General features: G+C 25.6%; 1 protein-coding gene across 1 annotated transcript in view; it reads left to right on the forward strand.

Moving 5' to 3' along the window:
* Nucleotides 1-8,003, forward strand: part of LOC135926137 (uncharacterized) — a 38,120-nt gene extending 30,117 nt beyond the window's left edge. Inside the window, exon 8 of the mRNA XM_065461848.1 lies at nt 7,975-8,003. The gene's annotated coding sequence lies outside the window, so the exon portion shown is untranslated. The remainder of the gene's footprint in view (nt 1-7,974) is intronic.
* Nucleotides 8,004-10,430: the final 2,427 nt, after the last annotated feature.

Below are 10,430 nucleotides of genomic sequence, written 5' to 3' on the forward strand. Positions count from 1 at the left end.
AGATACAAAAGGATCTTGTATCTTAGATACAAGTATTCACGGTACTACCCAACTCTGGTGATACATTGTATTCTCTGTGAATCATCGGTCAACTCCAAAGGCCATCACTCTTTGCATTGCAAGCGTTGTAGAAGTATGTTCATTAAGACATTCAAAATGCAATACTATATCCAGGGCTTTGAAATCTGCTGGCATCTAGTCAACTCTCGAGTCCACGTCCCTACAATTCCGATGGTAAACGATCTGATGGTTCTATCATGTTCCTTTGGGAAGAGGGGTGAATTCCTAACATGGGGTTTCTTATGAAATGATTATTTTGTCCTCTCCAATATAAATAGGGATGATCACATCAAAAATTAATGACATAAAACGAAACGCGAGTAAAGATGTGCACAAGTCGATAGGATCAGTGGCCACTAAAGCAAAGCCAATGGTGCTTTATAGATGAAGATTCACAAATTTTCGTGTATTATAAATTGTCATTAACGCTCTTTTTTAAAAGTAGCTGGAGCTAGCTCCCGTTACCAAATTATTTTAAAAAAAGTTAGCTCTCGTTCCAAGTAATGGAGTGCCACTCCATAGTCGCTCCTTTGATTTTCATTTTTTTAGAAAGTACACGAAACAAAATCATATTTTTTATTAAAAAGTTTTATTTATATTAAATGATATATCAAAATATTTATAATCTTTTATTAGCGTTTAAAAGTAATAAATTTTTCTAAATTTGAATCTATAAGAAACATCCACGACTCTCTCCTAAAACCTGTTTAGCAATACTAACAGGAACTCAAACAGGCGCACTAGAGGGAAGTGGGATATTGTTTTATAAAAATATTTTTTAATTCAGGAAATTTATCAAAAATAGTAATTTTGATATCATATTTAAAAAATATTTGTCCAATATATTATGTTCCTGATCATCAATTTTATGGAAACAAAAAATCTTTCTAATCATTTCAGGGTTCCCGTGAACTAGTAGGTATTTTTTGCATCAGGAATTTTTTTTTTTTAAAGTTTATTAATTTGTATTTTAGTTTCACATTTTGGGCATTTTTTATCCATACCTCAATTTAATTTGAATGGAGGTTGGATATAGCCGAAATGATATTTTATCATTATAAACATGTGAAAATCTGCAATATCGTTATTTAAAGAAATAATCTATTTTTTAGTTAAATTTCTTCTTCTATGATGTCTGGATCCATAATTTCAAAAACTATTTTTTATCATATAAAATGAATATTAATATGATTTACAAGATTTTTCAAGAAATTTTCAAAATAAAAGAAAGAAAAACTTGATTTATAATATTTTAACTGATAGATGAAAAACCATATAGAGCTCGGTTCAATTTAATATTACATAAATTTAAATAAAATTTCATATTAATTAACAAATAAAGATTTATTAATATTTAAAAAATAATTTAATTTATAAGAGCGGTTGAGCGGCGTTCCTCCACTCCAGCCCTAAAAGGGACTTGCGCCCGCTCTAGGTGTTTTTGAAAAAGTGTAGCGGCGTTCCAGGAGCTAACTCCTGTAGCACCGCTACTTAGCAACTCTGTAAATTATGTATAATACTACAATTAACAATTACATCATCAAATTGCACCGAGAATAAGACATATTGTATATATAAAATCTAAATAAATTACAAAAGAATATTTATAAAAAAGATACCTTTTTAACCTTACCGAATTTTTTGTTTATCAGGGCTGTTTAAGTATCTAGATAAAAAAATGTGGTATCGGTATTTATATATACCTTTATGGAAAGTATCGGTATCAGTATAGATACTATTTTAAAGGTATCCGTATATAATCTTAGATACTTTATAAGATATATTTTGATATACTTTTATTTAATCATTTTTTATTTTATATATAATTATGCAAAATTCATTTTTTTTATATCATTAGCATATAATTTAAATAAATATATATATTAAAAAAATATTAAAATATAAACTATTCAAACTTATAATAAATATATATATTCATTAAATATTTTATTTATTTTTCTTTTAAATCTATAGAAATCAGTTCAAATAAGGATATTTATATTATGTAAAGGAATATATAAATCCTTGCTTAGCCATGACGCCCATTAATTATTAAAAGCAATACCAATCAAAATTATTTTATGTAAACAAATTTATTTAAAATATTTTATAGTTCCACTGACTTTTAATGGATTATAAATTATGTAAAAAATTTTTTTAATAAATAAACGCTTATTTTATGAGAATTTGTTTGAAAGAACAATAAAAATAGAATATTGACATTATTTTAAACTATTTTTTTATGTTCGAATTTAATTAAAACAAAATATAAAAATGTTTGCGTATTTTGTGTAGTGTTGTTAAACGGCTAAGCCGAGTCGACTTAGCTACGACTCGAGCCTAGTTTCTAGTCGATAAAACGACTCGCTTAGTCGGCTCGCATAGTCGGCTTGCTTAGTCGGCTCACTTAGTCGGCTCACTTAGTCGGCTCGCTTAGTCGGCTCACTTCGTTGACTCAGAGGTTAGCTTGAGTTTAATTTAAATTTAGAGCCAAAATTTATTTTTATGTTATTGAGATATTTTAAATAATACTGTAGAATTTTATTTATTTATTTTTAGTGAAATAATTTATTTTATTTATATTTAATGTTAATATTTTATTATTATCAAACAAAAAATTTTTTTAAATTTTATTTCAAATATGTTTTGATCTTATAATAAAAATGGATTTATTTATTTGATTTTTTTAAATAAAAAAAAATTCATATTTTCGAGCTAAAAATTTTAAGCAAAAAATAATTTTTGAAATACAAAAATATTTTTGAAACATATTTTGTTGATTTTTTTATAAATTTTTAAATCTTTTTTAAGAAATACTTTTGTTAATTTTATCATAAATAAATAATCTTTTAGGTCAAATCTTCTATAGTTTTTTTATATTATTTTTATAAATATATCTATATTTTAAGTTTATTTTATTATAAGAGGTGGTTTTTCTAAATAATTTTTTTATAAATATATCTATATTTTAAAAATATATAAAAGAGCTGGTTTTTCTTTTTCTAAATAATTTTTTTTATAAATATATCTATATTTTAAGTATATTAAAAGAGGTGGTTTTTCTAAATTATTTTTTTATTAATATTTATGTCAAACTTTTTTTTAATGCGACAATTGTCATATGCGTTATTTTTTAATATTTTTGAAATTTTTGGACACAAAAGGGTTATAATATAATTTATATTGTAAAGATATTATATTATAATCAATGAAGATGTTCCCGAAAAATGATAATTATCATAATAGGTAGGTATTTTTGAACATATAAGATTTTTTTGTGACGCTAATGGGCAAAAATATGTTTCTTTAACAGGTAAAATTTAATGTAGATGTACCCTAGATAAATGACAATTGTCATAATAGTTATTTTTAAAGTTTTTTAAATTTTTTTGACTTAAATAGGCTAAAATAAGTACTGCTAACATGTCTAAATAAAACTTCAGTGAAGATGTACCCTAGAAAAGTAACAATTGTCATAATCGTTGTTTTTAAAGTTTTTCGAATTTTTTTGACGTAAATGGGCTAAAATAAGCATTGCTAACATGTTTAATAAAATTTTAGTGAATACCACAGATAAGTGACAATTGTCATAATCGTTGTTTTTAAAGTTTTTCGATTTTTTTTGATGTAAATGGGCTAAAATAAGCATTGCTAACATGTTTAAATAAAATTTAAGTGAAGATGTACCCTAGATAAGTGACAATTGTCATAATTGTTGTTTTTGAAGTTTTTCGAATTTTTTTGACGTAAATGGGCTAAAATAAGCATTGCTAACATGTTTAAATAAAATTTTAGTGAATACCACAGATAAGTGACAATTGTCATAATCGTTGTTTTTAAAGTTTTTCAATTTTTTTTGACGTAAATGGGCTAAAATAAGCATTGCTAACATGTTTAAATAAAATTTAAGTGAAGATGCACCCCCTAGATAAGTGACAATTGTCATAATCGTTGTTTTTAAAGTTTTTCAAATTTTTGACGTAAATGGGCTAAAATAAGCATTGCTAACATGTTTAAATAAAATTTTAGTGAATACCACAGATAAGTGACAATTGTCATAATCGTTGTTTTTAAAGTTTTTCAAATTTTTTTGACGTAAATGGGCTAAAATAAGCATTGCTAACATGTTTAAATAAAATTTAAGTGAAGATGTACCCTAGATAAGTGACAATTATCATAATCGTTGTTTTTAAAGTTTTTCGAATTTTTTTGACGTAAATGGGCTAAAATAAGCATTGCTAACATGTTTAATAAAATTTTAGTGAATACCACAGATAAGTGACAATTGTCATAATCGTTGTTTTTAAAGTTTTTCGATTTTTTTTGACGTAAATGAGCTAAAATAAGCATTGCTAACATGTTTAAATAAAATTTAAGTGAAGATGTACCCTAGATAAATGACAATTGTCATAATCGTTGTTTTTTAAAGTTTTTCGAATTTTTTTGACCTAAATGGTTTAAAATAAGCATAGCTAACATGTTTAAATAAAATTTTAGTGAAGATATACTCTAGATACAGGGTTTCCCGTTCAAAAAAGAAAATCGTAATTTTTTATCAATTTTTCTTTTATTTATTTTAGTTATTCCTTTTTAATTTATTTCTAAATTTTTGCTATTTCTTTTCGTTTTTTTTCTTACTGTATCTTTTCTCAATTTATTTCTAACTTTTTGCGATTTTCTTTACTTTTATTTTTCTTACTATATCTTCTCTAAATTTATTTTTCTTCAATTAATAAATTTTAGTGTTGATAAACGGCTCATTTTGAGTTGATTTTTTTAAAACGGCTAACTCAATATTTTAGCTAGAAAAATATTGTCTAAGTCTCAAGATTTCGATAATATATGCCTAGACCTATGTTCCTTCTATGAGCAAAATCTTCAGGCTTGCGTAATATTTTTCTGCATGAAATATAGAATTAGCCGTTTTTAAAAATCGGCTCAAAACAAGCCGTTTAACAACACTAATAAATTTAGGTCTTTTAACAATTTACGTTTTTTTTCATCATACATAGAGATACAATATTCTTTTTATGATTTATTCATTTTAATCTTTTACATACATTTTTAACCTTTTCAATCTCGTCATTTTTAATCTTTTTTTTTTGAGCATTTATCTATTTTTTCTTCTCATTTTTGATAATTATTTTTTAAAATTATATTTAATGTTTTTGGCAGACAATATAATTGCAATAGCTAAATTATAAATTAATCGTTTGGTTTACCTTAACTGTAATACCAAACGATATTTAAATTAATAAAATATAATCATTTTTAAATTCTTATTTTTAAAACGCATTAGAAAATTTTAATTATTTAAAACAATAGGGAAGACAGACTAAATAAAATTAATTTTTTTTATTTTAGGTTACTTTTTATATAAAAAATTTAGAAATAAATTTGTTTTATTTTTTGCTTATAATGAAATTGCATAATATAATATACATAAAAGTAGGATTTTCTATTATATTAATATCCTTTATTTTAATATAAATTATCAGTGGTAGTATTTTTTATGCTAATACCTACCACTACTAAAAAGATAGCCCGCTACTTTAACAACTGATTAAAATAACTAATTTTAATTTAAACGGCTTTTCCTATCTATACCTTCATTAGATGAATCTACTTCTAATATAATATCTAGACCTGTGCGCCGATGTCGCATCTACCTCGGCGATTTATAATTTTTTCATCGGCGTTCTGCTGCGTGTGGATTTTGCCACCGCCTACTAAATTGTCGGCGACGGTGACACGAAATTTTTAATGAATTTAATTTATAAAACAATGAATTACATTTTTTTATGATCTTTTTGGGCGCTCTTTTCTAACACATTGTTTATATGGTTTAATTCATTTTTTCAACTATTTCCTGTCTCCAATTTACATTTATGTATTTTCTATTCTGACGAGAAATAATTATCTTATATTTCTTAGACAATTAATTTTTTAATAATCATTTTATTTAAATTTTAAAACTTTAGAAAATCAGTTATTCCTTTATTGTTTATAGAATCAAATGACATTAAATCTTTGCGGCAAAAACATTATCGCCCAGGGATGCGAACCCGGCAAAATTTTTACCCAGGTTTGGTTAGCGGGTTTTTTCCTCAAGGTTCGGGTTCGATTCCTTGTTTTCGCCCCATTAGATTTCAAATTTATATTATACATTAAATAGATATTTAAAAAACACCGTATCTAGAGTACATCTTCACTAAAATTTTATTTAAACATGTTAGCAATGCTTATTTTAGCCCATTTACGTCAAAAAAAATCGAAAAACTTTAAAAACGATTGTGACAATTGTCACTTATCTGTGGTACATCTTCACTAAAATTTTATTTAAACATGTTAGCAATGCTTATTTTAGCCCATTTACGTCAATAAAAATCGAAAAACTTTAAAAACAACGATAATGACAATTGTCACTTATCTGTGGTACTTCTTCACTAAAATTTTATTTAAACATGTTAGCAATGCTTATTTTAGCCTATTTACGTCAAAAAAATTCGAAAAACTTTAAAAACAACGATTATGACAATTGTCACTTATCTGTGGTACATCTTCACTAAAATTTTATTTAAACATGTTAATAATGCTTATTTTAGCTTATTTACGTCAAAAAAATTCGGAAAACTTTAAAAACAACGATTATGATTGTCACTTTAGATTTTTGGGTTTGGTTCATCCGGTGGAAAATTTGAAATGGAAGAACGGTAAATATTATTTTATTTTAATCATATTTATTTACAGATTCTATGAACATTATATCTCAATATTTTACAAAAAGCAAAGTTGAGTTAATAAACAAATTCAATATAGACCATAAACTTAAAATTTACCAATACATCTCCCTATAATATACATTTTACTTAATCGGGTACGGGCTTTTCTCTCTCTTCTTATCTCCCGTAGGCGTTCAAGCAAGTGGTTTCGCCTCTTGCGCGCACAGGTAACTGCAGCCTGCCAAAAAATTGTGGATGGGCTCATTTCATAGGCTACCCCCAAATTTCTTAACCCAATTAGATGGGAGTCCAAGCGTAGCTCTGCTGTTTCATATAGCGATAAAGGGCAATTGAGCTTATTATGACGTACAATTGTCACTTATCTAGGGTCATCTTCACTTAAATTTTATTTAAACATGTTAGCAATGCTTATTTTAGTCCATTTACGTCAAAAAAATTTGAAATACTTTAAAAACAACGATTATGACAATTGTCACTTATATATGGTACATCTTCACTAAAATTTTATTTAAACATGTTAGCCTTAGCAATACTTATTTTAACCCATTTATGCCAAAAAAATACGAAAAACTTAAACAACATATTCTTATTATAATTTTGTTCACATTAATCATTTTCCCAAAATTTAGCAATTTACCAGATTTTATAAAAAAAACAAAAAAATTGAGCAGACCCAACGAGCCGAATAAGCGAGCCGACTAAGTGAGTCGGCTCATTCGGCTTGAGTCGGAGCCGTTTCTTACGACTACGACTCGCAAGTCGTAAGAACTCGACTTTTTAACAACACTAATTTTGTGCTCTCATAATAAGATTATCCGTTCGAACCCTGCATATTAGTATATAAAGAATTATACCTGTATACATTTTTAGACGATACATCTATATCGTATCTAGATCCATTGAAAAGTATCTTTTAACAACTATGTTAATTTTTTAACTCTTAATTTTATTTTGTTATTATATTATTCAAATGATGATTTAAAATTGTTATAAAAGGAAAAGTTTTATATATTTTATAATGCAATGATTTAATGACCATTTCTATAAATAAGTAATTTATAATATTTTTAATTTAATTGTAAACAAATATAAAGATGAAATTATTTAATTTGTATTAACCAAGTTTTTATTTTATGAAAAAATTGGGTTCGGCTCCTCGTCTATGATGGAGATTTGTTGTCGATGTAAAACCATGATTAACTTTCTACAAACTAGAAGATGTGATGCGATCGACAAGTTATCAAAAATATAATTGCATATTGACTTTAAATTTATTCACAGGGTTGACAAGAATTTAAATTTCTTCATACTGTGGATATTAGATCAGAGTGCGATAGTCAAAAAATGCAACTGATTGTTTTCGATGTTTCAAGGTGAAAACCTACGATCAGCAGATAATTTTTCCCTTCCTTTTAAACATACCCCAAACTTTAAATTTATTATATTATTTTTTGGATAACTTACATTTAGAGCTAACCCTAACCCGAGGATTAAATATTAGAATTTCATCTGACATTTCAATTATTAATTTGCATAATTATTTCCTAAATTAACAATTTCCTGGATTTTTATATAAACGTATTACTTAGACTTAGATGCAGCATATTCTATCGGGTTAAATAAAATATATATATTCTTAGGCAACATAAAATTTAGAATAAATCTGTTATAACAGTTATGAAATATTTTCATTTGATAATTTTTGTTTTATCATAGATTTATTCAATTTTTTATATTTATAATATTATTTAAAGAATGGATCCAAATTTTAAAATAATTTCTTAAAAAATTGGAACTCTATTTCATATCAAAGAAATTACAAATGAAAAATCTGAAGCATGGAAAAAATTCCAACTTATATAATAAACAGAGTAAAAAATTTCATTTTTATTAGTCGGGCTCGGGTCGAGCTGGAACAAAAAATTTGTGCTTGGGCACTAAATTTATTAAAATTTGTGCTTGGGCACTAAATTTATTAAAATATGGGCTGGGGCCGGGAAAAGATCACTTTGCAGGGGCTCTACTTACATTAAGAAAATTATTTTATTAACTTAATATAATTTAAAAGTACTTATTTTAGTGGGGCATTTCATCATAAATTTTCTTAGTCTATTTATATTGCATAAGGATAGCCATTGCAATCATATTTTTTTTCTCCATTTTGAACATAAAATAAGCTGTATATCTATTATAATATTATTTTAAATGATGTTTAGGTATCTAATTTTTGCATCAAAACTATCCTAGAACTTAACATAGACATTTCACAGGGATCTAAACCGAACCATTAAACCGCTAAAAACCGGTATTTTATCGAATCTAAACCGCTAAAAAAATTTCTAGCCGAACCTGAACCGAACCGTTAAAATGCCTCTGAACCGGTTCGAGTCTCATAATTTTATGCTTATAAAATAATGTGTAAGTTATTAGTAGTATATTGCAAAAATTTTAATATTCGAATTGTTTTAAAGATTATCATCAATCACATTTGATTGATAAGTGTCGGTCATAATTTTGAAAATATATTAATTGTGCGGCTTAATAAAAAATTTTTAAGTAACTGTTCATATTAAAATTAATCATTTATATTTATTTGTTATATTTATAAATTAAATATTATTTTTTAATGTGCAATTAATAAAAGGTTTTATGTATGTGTTTTTTATTTTAATTATTAAATAAATAAATATATTCTTCCCTATACATAATTTGAATGTAGGTTTAAATACAAAAGTGTTCAAACCGGTTTTTAGAAGTTCGAACCGAACCGATATTTTTATTATTTAAAAACCGAACCTGAACCTTGAACCGTTATTTTTATCCGAACCTGAACCGATATTCGTTTCGGTTTAGATCCCTGGTATTTCATAATAAATCTATCTCTTATCTCTTATTTCATATTAGAAATTAGTTTATAAATACAATTAGGAGAGACAAAGTTTTTTATTTTACATTTTTACTATCAAATTTTGAAACAAAAACCAAACAAAATTTCATAGACATAATAAAAAAAAGCGTTCTATCTATAATTTATTAGTGCCATTTTATTCCATTCTTAAGGTAAAATGCCTCAGGCTAAAATGGTTAAAATAAAATTGAGCATAACGTCGAGCAAAATGTCGCAATTTTGACATTCATTCATCATTTTTAAGTATAAACTAAACAATACAATATGGGAATGTAAATTTTTTTTATCAAAAGTAACACATTTTGAGTGTGCTCATTTTAGGAAATCGTTAATTTTAATTATTCTTCCCCTTCACAATTTTTAAAATTTTATTCCAAATAAACTATTTAGTAATGTTCCTTTTTGCCCAAAAATATCTTTTTATATGAATATTTAAAAATTATCCTTTTACAGCTTTAATCAAACGGAGCATTTTAACCGTTTCACTCATAACAACCTTACCCATTATGAACTCCAATTAAATGCGCTTTTACTCTCCCCATAAAGGTGGCTTTACCCAAATTCATTAGCCTGGGTAACCTACTGACGATAATATAAGTTTACTATTTAATAAATAAAAAATAAATCCTCGCGATTTTTAAAAATACTATTTAAAATTTATATTGTTTATAATAAAAATTTATATTTATTATATAATTAACCATTCTACGTAATAATAT

The sequence above is a fragment of the Gordionus sp. m RMFG-2023 genome, chromosome 3, assembly GCF_954871325.1.
Source record: "Gordionus sp. m RMFG-2023 chromosome 3, tfGorSpeb1-WG-v2, whole genome shotgun sequence".
NCBI lineage: Eukaryota > Metazoa > Nematomorpha > Gordioida > Chordodea > Parachordodidae > Gordionus > Gordionus sp. m RMFG-2023.